The 20,156-nt window shown below is 42.1% G+C and overlaps 1 protein-coding gene across 2 annotated transcripts in view; it reads left to right on the top strand.

Annotated features, from left to right (window-relative positions):
- Window positions 1-20,156, top strand: part of LOC119496134 (pro-neuregulin-3, membrane-bound isoform) — a 403,417-nt gene that overhangs the window by 134,717 nt on the left and 248,544 nt on the right. The window lies entirely within an intron of this gene.

Below are 20,156 nucleotides of genomic sequence, written 5' to 3'. Positions count from 1 at the left end.
AAAAAAAGTCGTCTTTTGTGCATATCGGAATTTTGGTTATGATGTAGAAAGACATATCAAACTATAGCTTTAATTAATTTGACGCATTAAAACTTGAAATGTCACTCTTGTCCTTCTCGCTGAAGGTCTTTGGAAGCACGCAGCCTGTGACAAAGCTGCTGTATCTCTCAGCCCTCACACCCCGGATTTAGACGAGATCCACACACAGCATCAGTGACTGGCTGCATCATGGAGTACTTGGTGATGAAATCAGCTCCTATCCAGCCTGATGGTGTGAATCCAGTTGACTCCTCCGGCTTCTTCTGGGTGATTGGACTCAGTAGCAAACTAACGGAACCAATTTACCCGGTGACTCTGCCCGGGTCCTGGGCCTCGATGGGTGTGTGCATGTCTGACTGACATAAAGAGCGTGAAAGTACTTTCGACAACGGTTGCAACAGGACTACACACACACACACACACACACACACACACACACACATATTCACACACACACACACACACACTGATGCAGGGCAGGGTGAAGTGCCTGGCCTGCTCCCCCTGTCCAGCAGTAATGGGCCTTCTCAGCCCAGCCGAAACACTCAGTCACACTCTCAGTTGGGAAATTGATTCTCCCGAGGTTCCCATTCCGGTGTGAGAGAGAGAGAGAGAGAGAGAGAGAGAGACACAGTGAGACAGTCTGTCTCTCTGTCTGTCCATCTACCATGAAAATGTTTTTTCGATTGGCTGGCAGGCACACTGTTTAAACAGCACTCCAGTTGGTCAGTTTGACAGTTGAATCATCTTAAAGACAGGAGAGTGCTGTTTGCTTCCCGTTTCCTACCGACAGTCAACAATGCTTTCTTTTGACATTGACCACCAAGGAGCAATTTGATGCCATACCCCCTGTTAGCAAAATGATCAAATTGCATGCCCCCTTGTTAACCTGCCATCACCCTCTTCTCCATCCACTAGTAGCAGAGAGAGTGCAGAACATGTTAGTCTAGTCTGCCTGACTCATTGAAGCTTTATCTGACTGAGGTTTGTGCAAGTTAGAATCTATGGCCTCGACCATGGCTCTGAAATATCAGTGAGTTTGAATCTATGGCCCCGACCATGACTCTGAAATATCAGTAAGTTAGAATCTATGGCCCCGACCATGGCTCTGAAATATCAGTAAGTTAGAATCTATGGCCCCGACCACAGCTCTGAAATATCAGTAAGTTAGAATCTATGGCCCCGACCACGGCTCTGAGATATCAGTAAGTTAGAATCTATGGCCCCGACCATGGCTCTGAAATATCAGTGAGTTTGAATCTATGGCCCCGACCATGACTCTGAAATATCAGTAAGTTAGAATCTATGGCCCCGACCATGGCTCTGAAATATCAGTGAGTTTGAATCTATGGCCCCGACCATGGCTCTGAAATATCAGTGAGTTTGAATCTATGGCCCCGACCATAGCTCTGAAATATCAGTAAGTTAGAATCTATGGCCCCGACCACGGCTCTGAGATATCAGTTGCCTAGCTGTGCCGTGTATTGATGAATCCATGGCGCTGTCCATGGTGCTGAAGTAGCAGACTGATTTGTTATTGCAACTTTTTCTCCGTGTCAAAGCGTCCGTGACTCGCACGTCTCACAGAAGAGATGAAAACTAAAGCCGCCATGAAAACTATTTTGATGGCGTCAGTGTGGATTAGATGACAAAACGCTTACGTGCCACTCCAGTGGGGATTCCCAGTTAGTTTGCTTTCACTCCTATGCGACACATGGATTCACCAAACAGCAGAACTGCCAAAAGCATCGAGGATAAACTCCTCTTCAACTCCACACAGAACATACGTACGCGTCCTCTCGTCTTACAACTGCAGGGGATAAGTTGCCGCCACCCTCTGTGATTTTGAATTCCTCTATACACGTAACACATTGACTGCAATGTGCTCGAGGCGGCGTAATACCACTTTGGCGAAACGTTGTTCACCACACTAGCCGATGTGGAGCACCTGGTGATGGAGAGAGTGGGTCGCCACTATAAATACAGAGCTGTCTGATTCACGTAGCCTACATGGCTCCTCTCATTCATCATCTATTGTTCTTCAGCACCCACAAGAGAGGCAACTGAAAGAGGAGAGGAGGAGTATGTGAATAAAGGGAGAAAGGCAGGCTCAGAGAGAATGAAACCAGTGAACATGAGTGATTTAGTGTGTGTGTGTGTGTGTGTGTGTGTGTGTGTGTGTGTGTGTGTGTGTGTGTGTAATGCGGCCAGATGAGTGTGTGTAGTAGCAGGACGGCTGTCAGTGGTGTTTGAGGTTGTAGAATACACACATATACTCATTTTCTCTCAATTGTGATTCTCAGCTTTCCTTTGATTAACAGCAAGGTTTTTTATCTTAAGCGTTTCAAAATGGAAATGGTTATGGTGATGTGGACCATGAATGTGTGAATGTGTGGGCGTCAAGTATGCTATTAGTACACTTCTATTAAATTTAAAATAAGAGAGCATTCTTTGAGTTGACTTTTTATGTACTTATCAGAGATATACTTACAAACAAAAGTATACTTAAGTTTAGCTAAAGTATACAGACAAGTCTAACTTGGCTTATACTTGTACTTAATCTTTTGATCGAGATATATTTTATAAAAATAATGAAGTATCCTTGCCTTATAGGCCGACAGAAAAGAACACTTGGCTTGTAGTTGTGCTTACTTTTTGATAGAGTAGCCTGTTAGAGTGTGTGCGAGTTTGTAAAGGGATGTTTTGATATGAATTTACTTCAATTCATCCAGAATGTTGTACGTTTTTTAATTCTCCGTTCACCATGGAGGCATGCAAGATTTTTTTTTTATCATCACAAAACGTCTGGTCAAATAGCAAAAGAAGCAAGTCTCTTTATGTAATACGTAAATCATTGGCTAAGTACTATCAGTATACCTGTAGTATAGTTTAGTACAAAATAAAACTTAGATGTAAACTAGGAGTGTACTCAAAGTTTTATACTTAAAGTACACTTAAAAGTATACTTTTATAAACTAAAAAGTGGGCCAATTTAGTCGCAAGAAGTATTGACAATTATACTGCTAGTACATTGATATCAGTGTGATCACTACATAAAGTATACTTGGGGGAAATATACTTAACTTAAGTATACTTCATCAAATAATCTTGAAGTGTGCTACTGTTTTGAACGTGTGTGTGTGTGTTTGGAAGACCAGAACACTGTGAGAAAACTGTATGGGTGTTCCTGATGCACAAACCACAATGAGGCTTTCCTCCCAGAATGCACCATGTATAGGTCACACTTCTCGCATTCTGTCACAGTGACGGTTTATTTCTGTCCCTCGCTCACACATATCTTCTTCTTCTTTTTTTCAAGTGCATGTGTCTTCCTGAGCTGTGCGTGTTGTGTGAAAGAGAGAGGGAGTACACAGGATAAGTCAATGAGAAACAGACTACAGAACTAGCGAGGCACGTTCCACCCCATGCTGAGGTGACAGACGGTAACCATGGCAACCTCGCCCCACTCAAAATATCTGCCTAATGAATTGAACGCTTCTAGGTCTGTCTTTGTGTAGGATTATCAACACATCTCACTTGCTGCTGACGTGTCCGTTTCCTGGACTCGTGCTGAGCTTTGAGGAGATCATCATACTGTAACTCTGAAAAACAAAGATTCAGTTCAGCAGGATGATCTCATCCAAACGGGGAAAGTGCACCAGTAGACAAGGCTATGAAGGTTTGCTCTGTGTTCAGGAAAAAAAACAATAAAGCACACCATTAGGGACCAGGGGGACGGGTGTTGGAAAGCTACTACATTTGTTTTCTGAGCTGTACTGCATCGAGTGGTGCACCAGCTCTGGCCGGAGGCCACACACACACACACACACACACACACACCTCCAAGGTGCTTCACACTTCTAGCTGTTACTGCTCTCTTTAGTCCGTCTGGATGTTGTTCAGGTGAAACCTTGGAAATACAGAATTATCTGGCTGTTGTCTGCTTAGCGCTCCAGTGAGCACATACCCCTCGTGTGTGTGTGTGTGGGTCGATATGATGTCTAAGATACTCCACTGGGTCAACCCAAGAACAGAGGCAGACACTGGGTCAACCCAAGAACAGAGGCAGACACTGGGTCAACCCGAGAACAGAGGCAGACACTGGGTCAACCCGAGAACAGAGGCAGACACGATGTTAGCTAAACTTGAGGTTTGGCAAAAAAGGGAAACATTTTATTTACTTTAACCCGGTGCAAATGTAATATTTTTTTAAAAAGTAAAGTTCCCAGGCCTGAACTACGTCCCACTTGTTTGTTTAGTCCAGTGAACACAACTGGAAGTGGTCATGGAAGTGGAGGCCAGTGACAGATCGAATTCTGGTGGTAGCAGTACCAACTTCTGTCTGATTGTATAGAAGTCTTTGAGAAAATGAGCCTACTTCTCTCTTGATTTATTACCTCAGTCAACATTGTAAACATGAGTTTATGGTCTCAATCGCTAGTTTCAAGTCTTCTTCAATACAGCATGATGTTCATTTAGTAAATTATGGTCCCATTTAAAGTCAGATAGACCATAAAGCAGGGGATGCTTTAGGGCGGGGCTAAGTCCATTCACCATAAAGAAAAGAATACAGAAATAAATAAGTTTGGGGAAATAAAGAGGGGGTAAAATCATGCAGATATATAAATAAATATATAGATATATATAAGTTAGGGCTGTCAAAGTTAACGGGAACATATTAATGCAATCAATCCTTCGGGGGTTGTAGCGGGCATCATATGAAACTAGAAAACCTAAGAAATCCATTGGTACCAACGATGTGATACTATCATCACACACTAAATAAATACATTTAATATTGAATAAATACATTTAAAATGCATTAAAATATATGCAAAAATAAATCTAAAACTTTTTAAAAAATAAATATAGAAATTAATAAAAGGGTAAATTAAATAGTAGAGTTGATGGATAGGAATTAATAAAAAGGTAAATAAATAAAGAAGCAAATTAAAACATAAATATCAATTTATGTCACATTTTAACAATTTATTAATGCCTACATTTATTTTAGATATTTTTGGTGCATTTAATGGCATATTTTTTTTTCTTTTTTTCTTTTTCTATTTTTTTCTTTTTGTTATTTTTTCTTTTTTTTATGTTTGCAGGGTCAGTGCTCAATACAGCATGATGTTCATTTAGTAAATTATGGTCCCATTTAGAGTCAGATAGACCTTAAAGCAGGGGATGGCTTTAGGGCGGGGCTACCTTGTGATTGACAGGTTGCTACCACGGCATTGTCCGCTCTGGAAGTAGTTTGTATTTTTGTTTTAGAACTCTAACCCTTTCACAGTGTGTTTTCACTTCATGAAAGTTAATATTAACATTTTGGTCACCTAAAGTTTATTACTCAGCATGTACTTAGCTCCACCTTCTCAGTTTTCCAGTGTCAAACCACCTCATCAGACCTTTATATGATGTGGCGGCGCTACAGGGTTAGCTAGCTAAAATGCCGAACTTGATGCTTCAGAACCAGAGTGCACAAACCAGCGGATGACGTCACGGTGACTACATCCGCTTATTATATACAGTCTGTGGTCAGGGCACATGCACAGTGGAGGTTGGATCTATGGGGTGAAGCTGCTTGCTATGCCTCTCTGCAGACCTCCACAAGACAATACTAAAAAAATCACTTCCCTAATAATCTCCAATGTTGAATTATCACTGCTTCGAGGGAGGTCAGAGTGCAGCACAGGCTACAGAATCACCCCTCAGGAGCTTGTTGAGGTTCAGTGCCAATGTCATGACCCGTCTCCCAACCCTGTCAGCAGGGTTACTGCATCCATCCCGGGGCCGTGAACCCTGGCCTCCCTCTGCACACTGCGGCCCACAGATACATGTCATACAGCATCCACAACTCAATGCCTTAAAGACTTCATATGGCAGTGTAGCCCAAACATATTCTTCAAGTTTGATTCCATCCCAACAATATTGCTCCTTTAAATCTATAAATATAAAATGTGTAGAGCAGAGGTCTTCAAAGTGTGAGGCGGGCCTCCTCGGAGGGGCTCCAAACAGTTTCAGGGGAGGCTCAGTGAATAGAAGTGAAAAATAAAACATTAGTTATCAAAAGAAGATCACACAGAATAGGCTAAATGTGTGTGAAATGGTTAAAGAGATAGTTCAGAGTAGCAGTAGGTTTGGGGAATTGTCTCGCTTTCCCAGAGTCAGAAACTAAAAAATGCCCCAGGACAGACATCTTTTATTTATTTGGTGTAATCTGAAGTTATGTCAAACAGCAATATTAAGCTATCTTTGCTCAATTGTTGAGTGTCTATGGGATCCAATAACATAATCATGATCCCATAAACATCCAGGAATTTCATTTTTGTACTTATAAGTTAATATTTACATAAAAAGCATTTGATTGTTTGTAATTAGAAGGGTTTTATTTACATGTATGTTGGAAAAACTCATGCTGCCAACGGAATGGTGATTGTTTATTCTGTTTTCGTTACAGTTACTCTGTCTGTGTAAGATGGTGTAAAGAGCCACCGTAGAGAGCAAGTAAAGCTTACTACGACTCAAGTCATCATTTTACAAGCAAGAGTTTAGCTGGTTGGATAGCTGCAGCTTCTACACTGTAGTCAGGACAACAGAACTATTAATAACTAACCATTTTTAGACCGTTTCTGGCACCAAATTTTTAGAATCGGACCGAATTTCAGCTTTGCAGTGCGTCGTTTGCCGTGCAGTGTACAGGGGGGGGCCGAGGACCGTCCATGGCACGCTTTAGGTTTCCATAAATGCCTGAGTGTGTGTGTGTGTGCAGTGTCACTCGTGCCTGTTCTGTAGGTGAGAGTTACATGTCTTGTATTTGTCTGACAGGTATTTGTCCTAGATGTTGTGTTTTGCCCAGGATAAACACCTCACAGTGAAACAGACAGTTCCATCATTAGCACGATTATTAATGTGCCCTTTTCATTCTAGTGAGGTTTGTATCAATCATGTTAATCGAACATCTCTGTGTGATTTGCATCAAAACAATGTACCCCTTTTTATTAAACATAAGAAACCTAAAGAAATAAAAACAAGGAATATACTAACAATCCCTACACTAATTAATCCATAACTAAATTAAAGTAAAAGGCAATATGTGTGAGGCTTTAGTAAGTAGCGTGAGTGCAACCACTGATCCAGAAAGGATAGGACTGAATATTATAGCCTTAAATGTCTCAATCTGGAAGTCCTAAATAAGGTATGAAACACTTTCATTGTCACAATGGAAACATCTCATAACTCATGAAAAAGTTTGGTGAAACATTAATGAAGCATAAAGCCCCGCAGTGAGCCATTAAGCCTCTCCGTCTCACACTGTAATTGATTCGGTGGTGCCTCCGTGACCTCGGTAATAGCAGGTGTTCTGGACACCGTCTCCCAAAGTGAAGGCCTGTGGAGTGGGTGGAATGGTGCTTGCTCCTTAATTCCTTCTTGGTCCCCAGTTAGAGCGAGACATAAAACAAGGATCAGTCTGCTCTCCTGACTGTCTTTCCAAGAAACTGAAAAAGGAAAAAAGAAAGATTTTCATAGACGTAAATGTTAATTTAAAACATTTTAAAAAGACACCCATTTAACACCGTTTGTTTATTTGGTGTGCTACTACTTTAGTTTTGTAGTTTGGGGCTATCCAGTACATGTTTAAAAGAAACGACCTCTGCTATTTCTAAAGGAGTATTTGAATAGGAGCATTTAAGAAGCTTGAGGCTATATTTTCATGTGTACTTGCCCAAACATAATGTGTGTATGTTGAGGGGGCGTCTGAGTGCTCTATAGCTTCTGGGCTCACAAGCATAAGAGGCTATCGCTCGAGTACAGCTGTGTACACATATCGCCTCTCCTCAAAGTGATGGGCGACACTTGTTCAGCAGAGTCAAACAGTTGTGCGCCGAGTGCACGTACATGCTCAATCAACATTACACAAGCCTCTCTATACGGCTCATTATTGGTGTGTTGACTCCTTACGCGTGTTCAACAGGACAACCTGCCTTCTGTTGAACGTCTGTATTTACACATTTCATTAGTTAAATCTCTCTTTTTTAATTATTATTTTGCATAAAGAAGGAACTTTAGCTCAATGAGCAGACAGGAAGGCAATACAGCAATGAGTCTTTGACTTCCTATCCCTGATTCAGGACCCACATATGACGAGTAAAACTATATAAGCTATATAAATGAGTGCTCTTATTGTAATATAGCTTACAGCTGTCATGCTCCTGGGATTTGTTTCCTGTTTTATAATTATCTCACCTCTTGTGTCATGTCTGGTTTTACTTCCTGTCTATGTGTTTTCCCCGCCTTAGTGATTGTCTGCCCCGCCCTGATTTGTTCCACCTGTTCCCTCTGATCTGCTGGTGGATTTAGTCCGTGTGCTTCCCTCATTCAGTGTCAGGTCGTCTGTGTTGTTACATCCTGCCTGTGTTCCCCGTTTCTTACCGGTTTGTTCTCACTTTAGTTTGTGGTGTTTTTCCTTTGTATCTCAGCCTGCGTCCTCTGTTTCTGGTTTCCTGTCAGCTTTGTTTTTTTGACACCAGCTTTGCATTAAAGCTCACCTTTTGTTGAATTTACCTGTGTGCCTGGTCTCTTGCATTTTGGTCCACCTTTGTACTGAAACCTTAACATCAGTCACCAGTGACGGGACTGAGCGCATTCAGACGGTTCAGAAAAGATTGGGGTTTTGGTAAAAAGAAACAAAACAATGGAGGTCCCCAGTGTCAAAATAGCACACATTGTAGACACAAGAGGTTTCAAGTGTTTGTTTGAAAAAAGTGATCAATACCAAGCCGGTCTCACAGGAAGGCGTTTAAATACCACGACATTACATGAACATTCCAACTTCCTCAGTCAGGTTCAGGCAAGAAAACCACTCATTTAAAGATAGGGTCGACGATGTTGGAAAGCTAGCATTATTTGAAAGTAGCATCGCCTCAGGAGCTCCGTCTAAACCCCCCCCCTCCCCTCGAGGCTCCTACCATGGCAACGCCCCCCCACACACACACATGCACGAGCACCGCCGCATCGTAACTACTTCACAGACACAGAGCGGAGAGAGGACCTCAACTCAACAACGCTACCTCATGACAAGTAACCGCGGCAGTGCTACTGCAGGGCTGAGTTTTCTCTTCTGTTCTCCAGTAAACGTGCGGCGGCGACGCGCTTTGAGTTCAGGCTGGTGCACGCCAAGGGTAGAGAACGAGCAGGGAGGCAGGGAGGCATCTGATTGGTTCTTTCCAAGCGGACCGCGAGGCAGTGATTGGTAGAGGTTTTTACAGGATTACAGCAGCTACAGATGACGGCTCTTTTCCGGTCCTTTTTCAGAGCTCATCAGTAATGGATCGCTGTCGGTGTGTAAAGACCATTTCAACCAATAGAACAGATAGTGGAGACTGGAGAACATCGTCAACCCTGCCTTTAACTTAAGGGAAAACAAGTAGGTTTAAAATAAGTAAATAAACTAAGTAAAACACGTACTGAAACAACGTAACACAACTACAGAAAACACGTCACAAACGTCACTAAAGTAACTTACAAATCAAAACACCGGTCAACAACGGTCTCGAACACGGGTCTCCTGGTTAAAAGTCTGGTGTTTGTTGGACCAAACCACCACAAGTGATCTCACGTTTTATTCTAAATCACTAACTCTTACCGTAGCATTTTTACCCCCGATGTGTTGACATTGCAGTCAGCACAGGATACATGGCGTAAAAAAGACAGAAATCCAGAAAGGCGTACTTATTGCACATTATTGTGGCATTTATACAACTTTTCGTGCGAACAGGGCGGTCAATAGGATTGCTTACTTTTCCTAGCGAGGGCAGTCTCAGCGTTAGCAATGAGGATCGCTGCATTTCGTGTACGTTCATACGCTGTATGTGTGTATATGTGCAAGTGAGAGTGTGTAATAAAAAGATTGTGTAAGGAGCTGTGTAATCGGATTGTGGGCCATCTGTGCTGCCCACAGACTGTCTACTGTCTCTAAAGGCTCCCAGCAGCATTGGCAGCGAGCGAGCCACAGAGCCAACTTTGTTTCCTTGGAAAAAGTTGGGAGAAAGTAGGGTGGCATTTAGTTAATTTATTCAAATGTAACTGTATTTTGCTGCATAATGCCTTTCTATGTCTCAAAACGGAGCACAGAATCTAATCTAACTGTTTGAGTCATACAGGTCAATCTGAGGGCACACGCCTGGAAATGAAGCTCTCAGAATGAGGCCTGAAAGTGACCTACTGACCTCATTGATCTACACACACTTTGTGTAAAAGGGTTCCCAGTAGACTCAAATGGCTGTGAGCTGTACAGGAGAATCGTGATGCACATCCTTATGAAACCCCGTCTTTATGCTGATATTTCTTACAGAAGAGAGACTCCCCGCTGCCGAGCAGCGCGGCAATTAAGTCTATCTCATCTTAATCCGATGGTAAAGTCCACCTGAGAAAAGATAATTTCACTCCAGGTTTCCAAGACTAAAGAAGTGTATCATCCTCATTAGCAAGCTCTCCCGACAGTGGGTTATACATTTACTAGGCATTTTATTTTATAAAAAGTCTCAGCTGGGGTCATCTTCAGTGCTGCCTGGAGCTGAGTGATTCCTCTTTTGCACACTGGAGGGAGTGGGCTTAGAAATACTGCCTGTCTATTTCACGTCCTACAAGGTGATAAGAACCAAGAGTCTGGATGTTACTGATTGTTTGTGTAAGTGCATCTGTTTGCCTGCAGAACAAAGCCCCATGGGAGCTGGTAGAGATTCAGTGTTATGCTTAAGGGCACAACGGATACACCGTTATAAAGGCTCCCTTACTTTCACTTTGAATAAAACCTACATCTGGAGACTTGTTTAAGGCAGCTCTGAATACATAAGCAAACTAATATACTCTGATTTGCACCATAGGAGATATTACATGGACTTTTCTTAAACTATTGGTGTTTTGCAACGAGCATGTTTCCTTATTAATGTTGAAGGCATCTCTAATTGTCCTTTCCCCGGCACTGAGCTTTGCAACGGGGAGTCTGCCAGTACTGTATAATTTAATAACACCGCAGGACCGAATGGGAACTGAATTGTAGAGTTGTATGATTGCATTTAAGAAAAACTTGCGGGTCAGCACAAATTTAGGCAATACGTGACTTGAAAATTTAGCACAAATTCGTGCAAAGACTTTATGACACTGAATGAAAACAACAGAAAGAACTGGAGTTCCTGGTTCCTTCTGAGACCAGTCGGAGGCTACGCTATTAAACAAACACACACAGGCATTCTCCACTAACACTCAGTGATGGTGAGTATCTTGCAAGCGGGCGACAGCATAATACAAAGGGCCTGCAAAAATAGTCCAGCAGTCAAAATCATATGAAGAAGGCACAAGACAAAAAAATAGCTCGACGTTCTGTAGGTCACACCTAGAGGTCACTTTTTTTTGCTGGTCAGTTTTTAACAGTGAATAGAGAACATTTCAATGGAGAAAAAGCTGAAGCAATGTTGGCTTCAACAAATTCATATTGCTTTGTCTTTGCAATTGACAACAAAACACAGCACAATGCTGAATTAATCTTACACTAACACAGAACACAGAACAGGCGGAGCTCCTGAGGCCATGCTACTTTCAAAATTGTGCTAACTTTCCAACATCGTCGACCTTATCTTATAGTGACGCCACTTCTGGAATTATTTCAAGCCAAACCACAATCTTTTCCGAAACCTAACTAAGTAGTTCTGTTGCCTAAACATAAGGAAGTTGTTTGCTGTGAAGACGGAGGTTTATTTTGAAAAGACTGTATGCATGTAACGTGTGGATATTGACACGTGTTTCTGGACATTTGTAGGAAAACAAACAAAAAAAGGAGGAATAACTTTTTCGTAAGATATCATACGAACCGTTGCATGAGACGGAATCATGTAATTGTTAACTTCAGCTCGCCGTTAGCAGCTCTTGGAAGTCATATTGTACTTCTGAGTTTGAATGTACACTTGGCTTGGACCTTTGTCTTTGCATCAAAGAACCAGATACAGTATGTGTTAATGGTCCACTTCTTGCCATGCACCTACCACTGTTTTTATGAAGAAAACAAATGGGAGTCCGACTCCTGGAACCCGAGGTGCCTGATAGAACTTCTCCTCCCACTTAGCCGCTCTATAGTCAGCATTCAGAGAACTTGAAGACTTTTCTTTTATGAAGACTTGTAACTTGACTTAGACTTGCCCTCAAGCAGTCTCGACCTGAATTTAACCGCATACAACAACAACAAGGGAGAGAAGGAAGAAAATCATGTAAAGAAATCATTAAGAGTTCAGTGAGTCCATTTGAAGCTGTGATGCATTTGCATTCTATGTGGGAGCGTTGCATTTGAACTAAACTGGAACTGGATTGATATATAACATTTAGGCTCTTTTTTAGCTGTACAGAATCATAACTTCTCAAACTGAGCAGAGCTATTCGGCTCCCCGAAATAGTCCTGCAGTGCCGTGAATGCATAATGAGGACCTCACAGAAAGGCGGCTGGGTGAGCGGGCGGGTCGGTGGGTGGCCACTGAACTAAAATCATCACAACACCATTTCCCTCCGGATCCATAATAGATGACAGTCACAACGGAGCCATCTCTCATCACCAGTTCATAGAGGGTCAAAACCCTCGCTCTCATACTACCAGGCTGAGCTAAGTGGAGCTGAATAGATATAATCTGTCACATCCAATCAATTGGAGCACTCCAGAATGAAAGGAGAGCGGGGTGGGGTTAAAGAACAGAGTGAAGGTAATAGGGAGGACAGAGATCAGACCTGCTGAAAAAAGAAGAGATCAGACCCACTGAAAAAAAAGATAGAAAAAAGGGGGAGGAGTATTTGGAAAATGAAAGATGGAAAGTCAACCGCCGAGACAGCGCGAACTTCAATCAAAACCCCCACTTGAATAAGTCATGTCTTTCTAATAGACTCCAGGAAATAGTCATGAATATATAAAGAGGGAATGTGCATTAATCAGATCCTCTTACCTCCTCCTCTTTGTGGGCACACTGCAAATTGTACCTTTTCAGGCACTAATCTGGCACAGCGACGGAGTCAAAGAGAAATAGAGAGAGATGAAGAGATATGGGAGCAGAGACGGGAGAGGAGTGGGTACTCCCAAAAAATCTCTGCAGGCGGCTGGGGATGTGGAATAAAAATATATTGTATTAATAATCCAAGCACACAATCCCTTTATTTATTTTTTTCCCCTTTACTTCAACGCATTACCCAAAGGGCATCAGGGCATGTCATAAATCCATATAGGCAAACAACACTGAGCAGTGAATAAGATAAGTCTGAAAGGAAATGAAGCGTGATGGCTGCTCTTGAGTCCTATAGGCACCTGTGACCTTTTTTTCAGAGTGGAGGAGAGAGAAAAAAAGTGAGATGGCCGGCAGGGTGGAGTAGAGTGGCAGATTAAAGTGCCTTTTTGCTCCAGAAACAGCTGGGATGCTTTCTTTTCACTCGACTGGTGGCTAGACTGTTTGAGGGAGTGAGTGAGTGAGTTGCTGCTGGCTACGGGTTGTCACCTGCATTGCAGCGGGAGCTAAATTTAGAGTTGACTGTTACAGAAGTATGAGTGCTTCACTTTCATTGTGCCACATAGATAGATGGATAGATAGATAGATAGATAGATAGATAGATAGATAGATAGATAGATAGATAGATAGATAAACGGTGAATGAAAGTCTAAAAGTGCGGGGGCATTGGAGGGTGGAAATTAGGCTGTGCAAAGGCCAAGATAAAGAGAGAAGAGAGAAAGAAATCAGACAGCAGGAGGTTGGTGGGAAGCACCAGCTGCCGTCCCCACTTCTCTTTTCATTTTTTCATTCGCCTCTTTCCTCTCTCTCTCTATCTTTCTTTTTGCTCCTTCCATCTCTCTGCATCTCAGTCACGATCAAGACACTGTGCTTCGTGGCTCTGCTGCTACTATAGCATGTGTGTGAGTCCGTGCACACGTGTGTGTGTGTGTGGGCATGTGTGGCCGTGCGTGGGATGGTAATCAGTGTGCTAATGCATCGCGCTGCCTGTTGGGCGAGCGTCTGCCCTTTTGTTCCAGCTCTGCCCAGATGTAAAGCGAACTAGAGTCAGGCAGCAAAGGCTGAGCCGTGTACATCCAGCCAACTCACGCACATAAAAAAAAGAGTTTCACAAACAAACACACTGGCCTCATTTACTATTGGCGTCTAACTGATTCCTCTCATCACAGCTGCAGGAGGATGTGCATTTGTTTTAGCCTAATCAGCTCTGTAGCGTTCTCCAGGATGTCACCAGAGGCTCGAGTCGGGCAAAGCCGCGGCGCAGCTACTGTATATTTTATGTAGCATTATTTCCTTTATGTATATCCCAGATGGCAGTACTGTGACACAGATGAGTGCATCCAATTGCCACGATGTAATAAATGCCAGGAATTTAGGATAAAAAATACTTGTTCAGCAAACCCCACCCATATGGTCAGAATTACCTCTAGCAGTACACCAAATGCAGTGATACACCAAATGCTACAAATCATCGTACTCTACTGGTGCATTCATGTCATGTTGAGTTTACTGTAAAGTGCTGCTAGGTGGTAATTACATGTAGGACATATGGGAGTTTTTGTAGACTCCCATTAGGTGTCATGGACACGAGCAGTAACCATGTGAATCCAGTCAAAGGCAATATTTATCAGAAATATTAGATCCTTTTCCATTCTAATAGTCAACACAACTTACAAATTCATTCATGATTAATTCATAAGTTCATACTGCACATTTTGGATGTGGATTGAAATAATTTCCGAAACATCATCTTGTTTCGCTGCCGCTTCTCGTGTCACATGAGCGTGGAATAACAAGTAGGGCTGGAATTAGAAGTTGTATGAGCACTCTCTGCAAATTCATCACGGTTTATTAATAAAGCTCGGCGGCAGCAGCAGCAGCGGCACAAGACGAATCTCAGCCATCACCGGCGTCGTCGGTTTATCACTCCTCTAATTGTGAAGTTTATTGAACCCTATACGCTCCACCTGAGAGACTTGTGCTCCTTTCAAGGTCGGGTTCAGTTCCGATGCCGGAAGCCCTTTTTATTATACATGTATTATTGATTAGATGTATTATATATTACTCTAAACCAACCTTCATGTAGTATTATCAATCAATATACTGATTGCATTTCCAATTCCACTGATCAAATGTAGAAAGAAACAGGGAGAGGTCAGTAAACCAACACTTTGTCAAGGCCGTTGGTGTTGGAGGGGAGGTGGATGTGTCCAACAAACACAAGGCTTTCATCCAGGAGACCGGAGTTTAGTTTCATTTTCACTGTACACACGTAGCCCAACCACGTCAGTCAGTTTAGATGAGAATGCGTTGGTAGTGTATAGATAGATAGATAGATAGATAGATAGATAGATAGAAAGATATTGAAACAAAAGTGTACTTTTCAACCATACGGTGCAGACAATACAAATAGGAGCTCAAACTATCTCAGAGGACAAACAGCCACCATCAAATGTGGTTTTGAATTCACCTGAAGCGTCAGCAGCGCTGGTGCAGAGGTCTCCGATTCACAATTGATATCAGATTGTATTAGATTTCTCTGTTTCTCTATTTCTTGTTTTATCTCTGTGTGTGTCTTTGTGCTCTGTAATTGCTAAGGGAGGAGAAGGATTATATTACATTGGCAATAGGGGCCTCACTCTGAGGGGCCGCAGGCAAGGCGAGAGGAGAGAGATGCATTTTCAAACTATTTTGAATTGCACAACAGTATGGTGTGCAGTCATGTCGGTGTCCTTGAGCTGGACTCTGAACCCCTACCTGCCCCCTCAAAGAGCACCTGGGCCCGTTGACCTCTGTGGCGAAAAGCAAAAATGCATATATGCATCTCAGGAGGGTAGATGAAGAGAAACATACCCCTAATGAAGCTGGAGGTAATGTGGAGGAGGTGCAGGAGGAGAAGGGAAAACATGCATAGGTAGGTTGACCATGAGGTCAGCAAGGCTCATTAAGATTGTCGAAAACACAGGTGAATTGTTCATGAGAACACATTTCACTGGATTCATAACAGAGTCAGAGCAGACCCACACCTGTGAGTGAGTGTGGCTGGTAGAGAGAAAAAGAGGAAGAGTGCCGAATGTGTCACAGATTGCTATTCGTCTAATTATCATTTTCTCTGTCGCCTCCATCAGAGTGTTTCTCCAGGAACCCTACTGGAAAAAATAATTATAAATTGCTCTCTCAGAGCAACACATCTCTCATATCTTTGCTATCACAAAGACAAACTGCCAAATGATGCAGGAATAAATTCTCTCCTCAGATAGTGCACGCTCATCGGGTGAATAGGTAGCAGAGATCGACACACCGGGGGGAAACAATTTCAAATCATTGGAATGCAAAATTGAAGTAAAAAAAAGACATCTTCACTGTTGTGGTGTTTCATTACCTCCTCCTCTTTTTTTACATTGCTTCATCCATCAAATGCCAGAGAAGGGCCTAACTGAAGCTGCGTCCCAATGCACCAATGGAAGCTCAATCTGCTCAACATGATGGAATGAGATTATTTGGCACAAGTTTGGTGTTGGTGATTTCGTGGTGTGTCTTTATATACAGTTTGAAGTTCATTTTAAATGCTGTTGTGGTGAAGAGTATTGTGCACTAATCACGGCAGCACAAGAACAGGCCCTAAGCACAAAGGCCATAGAGGCCAGGATCTACCACAGTGGATCAGACCCAACGTGCAAGCTGTGCAAAAGATGCCCCTGAGACGGTCCAGCACATAGTAGCAGGGGTTGAAGATGCAAGCTGGATCAGCGTACATGGAGAGGCACAACCAAGTGGCTGGAATAATGTACAGGGACATTTGTACCCAGTATGGACTAGAAGTACCCAAATCCCAATGGGACATACCATCGGAGGTGGTTGAGAACAACAGGGCTATGGTCCTGTGGGACTTCAGATTCCAGACTGACAAGCAGCTGCTGGCTAACCAACCGGACATAGTGGTGGTTGACCAACAGCAGAAGAGGGCAGTTGTGATAGATGTGGTGATACCAGCTGACAGCAACATCAGGGAGAAGGAACATGAAAAGGTTGAGAAGTATCCAGGGTTGAAAGAACAGCTGGAACAATGGTGGAAGGTCAAAGCCGACGTGGTCCCCGTGGTAGTAGGAGCACTCGGGGCTGTGACCCCCAGACTGGGAGAGTGGCTCCAGCAGATTCCAGGAACAAACATCTGAAGCCTTAGTCCAGAAAAGCGCAGTCCTAGCAACAGCTAAGATACTGCGCAGAACCCTCAAACTCCCAGGCCTCTGGTAGAGGACCCAAGCTTGAGGAAGACACAGATACCACCCCACGAGGTAGATCGTGGTACACTTTAAAATGAGTTGTATCAAATTTTTCAGGCTCAATTCTGACAGCCTTCAGGATGGAGAAACATGCATGAACATAGTAGACATGAGTAGTAACAGTAGACAATGTACATTTGTGCTTGAATGAACATTCCTGACTAGTTTTTGCCGACATTTGCACATCACCTCATATTATCTTGAATAGGTAAACCAGCCATTTTGAAAAGATATATGTTTGATAATTCACAACTTGGTTTTATGCACGTTATTGAAAACATATACACATGTTAAATATGTTACAAATGAGACCATATAAACACATTTAGGTGGAGAACATGATGAAGTGCTCTCTAGGGTGGCCTTACAATGGAGAAAATATGATGCAGTTACATATATGCTGCCTTACATGCTACTTGACCACTTTTCATTGAACATGAACAAGTTTTTTTTTGTTTCCACTTCCTTTGTGGTTTCATCATCAGATTTTCTCTTGCATGTTGTCTGCTTTCTGGCTTTTGTTACACCTGTTATCAGAGCCTATGCTTCTCCACGTGCTTCATATTGAGGTTGTCGGTCACTGGCACGCAAGGCGATGAGCCTAACATGAATGGACCAATAGAATAAATGAGCAAACAGTGTTTGCAGCAAGTGCTCATGGGAGTTTTAGGATCGTAGTGTCACATTGCAATTAGTTTATTTCAGATGCATTTTGAGGGCGTTAATAATCTAGATCAATAAAGAAGTCATCAGGCACCGTCTGGGTGTTGTCACAAGCTGTTATAGCCCTGAGATCACGGAACCAGCATCGTACATGGAGAGAAGATAGAACTGATGCATCTACACAGAGGCAAACTGCAGCCCGCCATTCACACAGAGAGAGAAGACCGAGACCAAAGTTGAGAGAGTGGGTTCTGTGGTTAGTCATAGAAAACACATTGTGCTAAAGCAGTTATGAACAAAGACTCAGCAAACAGTGTCTCCAGGATGAAGACCCAGATAACGGTAGACAGGATGAGACACATATACAGGAACCATGGACCAAAGCCGGCAGACAGTCCTGCAAAAAAAAAAAAAAAGGAGATTTGTAAACGACTAAATTAGCTTTTTTACAAAATGTTGATAAACCCTCTGCACCTGTCCTGGCTGACGATACCCACAAAGTCTGTTTAAAACAGCTGCTCTTCTAGAAACAACAAGTTACTCGCCATATTTGTACTTTCACACATAAAAGAAATCGACAGCACAAGTCCTGTAGAATCACACTTTGTTAGCTGGTTCGAGTTCTGCAATATTGGATTCAAATAAACAGCAGACGTCCGTAACAACTCTGCCATGTTTGCTGTAGTTTAAAAAAAACATGTCAACCTGTCTCTACTGTAAACGGTAAAAACATGCTATGAAGACTTTATCAGAGGTAGCTCAACAAAGGCTGTTTTCTGATGTTATAAACTATTTATTTACCAGTTATCAGTAATGCATGCAACAGGCACTTAAGAAATGTAAATGCAAATTGCTTAATTTGTTCCTCCATTTCTTAAGCTCTTTATTTATAATGATAATAACCAATTATTTTATTAAGATTAAGGCATTTGTATCTGTAATTTATATCATAACAATATTGATTTAGTCTTACTCACTTACTTTAAGACAAAATAATAATATTCATAAATTCCCCTCGCTATGACTTTATCCTTGTTTTGGTGGCTCAGTATAAGTAGACATAAGCTGAGAAGAAAAGCATTACCCATACAATGAAATAGCTTACACTATAAGCTTAATCATACATGACATGGATTACAACGTAATAAATGTTTAAGAATAAGAATTTACATTTAAGAGTTCTCACAGAAGCTTTTCAAAGTCACAACCACTGAGGTCACAACACGGGTGCAGGTTTCTACCTGCGTATTTAAGTTCCTTCATGTGCACTTATGCATGAGAAAGTCCTCTCGGAAAGTTTCACTGTCTTAGCAGAAGCTACAGCTGAATGAAATAAAAGATCATTAGAACTGAAACTGAAATAAATAAATAAGTCTTAATAATTTGAGTTCCACAGCTGAACCGTTTGCTGTTCATACAGTCTTACACATAAACACACAGTGTGGAACAGCTGTGCTCATCTGCAGTGTCAATGTGATCTCATTACACCCCAGATGCATGTAAACACAGGTTGTTGCAATGAAGGTAAACATGTTCCACTTCCTGCCTTGACTTGATTTTCCCAATAGAGCTTGGTTTCTCGTGTGCATGACTTCATCCATCAAAAGCCAACAGCTCTTATAGCAGGAGTTCTCAACCTTCTGTAAGGTTGTATAAGGCTCATACAGCCTCAGCTCGGGGGACAAGAAAATCAAGAAAAATGATGTGTGGCTTCAAATGAGATGAGATGCCATTAACGGATCAGCAGGAGCACCTCTCACAACCCCAGCATAAAGAGGACAAAAACATTTATCATTTAAGTCTAATGGGTCGAGTATTTTATCGTTCTTCTACATCCACATAAACAATGTAAGGTTAACTTGGTTAACTTCCTGCGCCCAGCCCTATTCCTTGGTAAAAACGCTTACAAATAACTACCCAAAATGAATCAGGACTAGCTCCTCAACCATAAGGCTTATATGCATATATATGGTCTCTTTTGAAAGGTAAGAAACTAAGGAATTATAATTATTTGTAAGTAAACTAAACAATTTTACCATGGTGATTACAATGGAGATGCAAAAAAGGAAAAATATGTTCATCTTCGCCTAGTATAAAATGTTAATTTCAAAGGCAATATCACCATAAAAACCAA

This window comes from Sebastes umbrosus, chromosome 10, assembly GCF_015220745.1.
Source record: "Sebastes umbrosus isolate fSebUmb1 chromosome 10, fSebUmb1.pri, whole genome shotgun sequence".
Classification (NCBI taxonomy): Eukaryota; Metazoa; Chordata; class Actinopteri; order Perciformes; family Sebastidae; genus Sebastes; species Sebastes umbrosus.
This window is presented reverse-complemented; position numbering and strand designations above follow the sequence as displayed.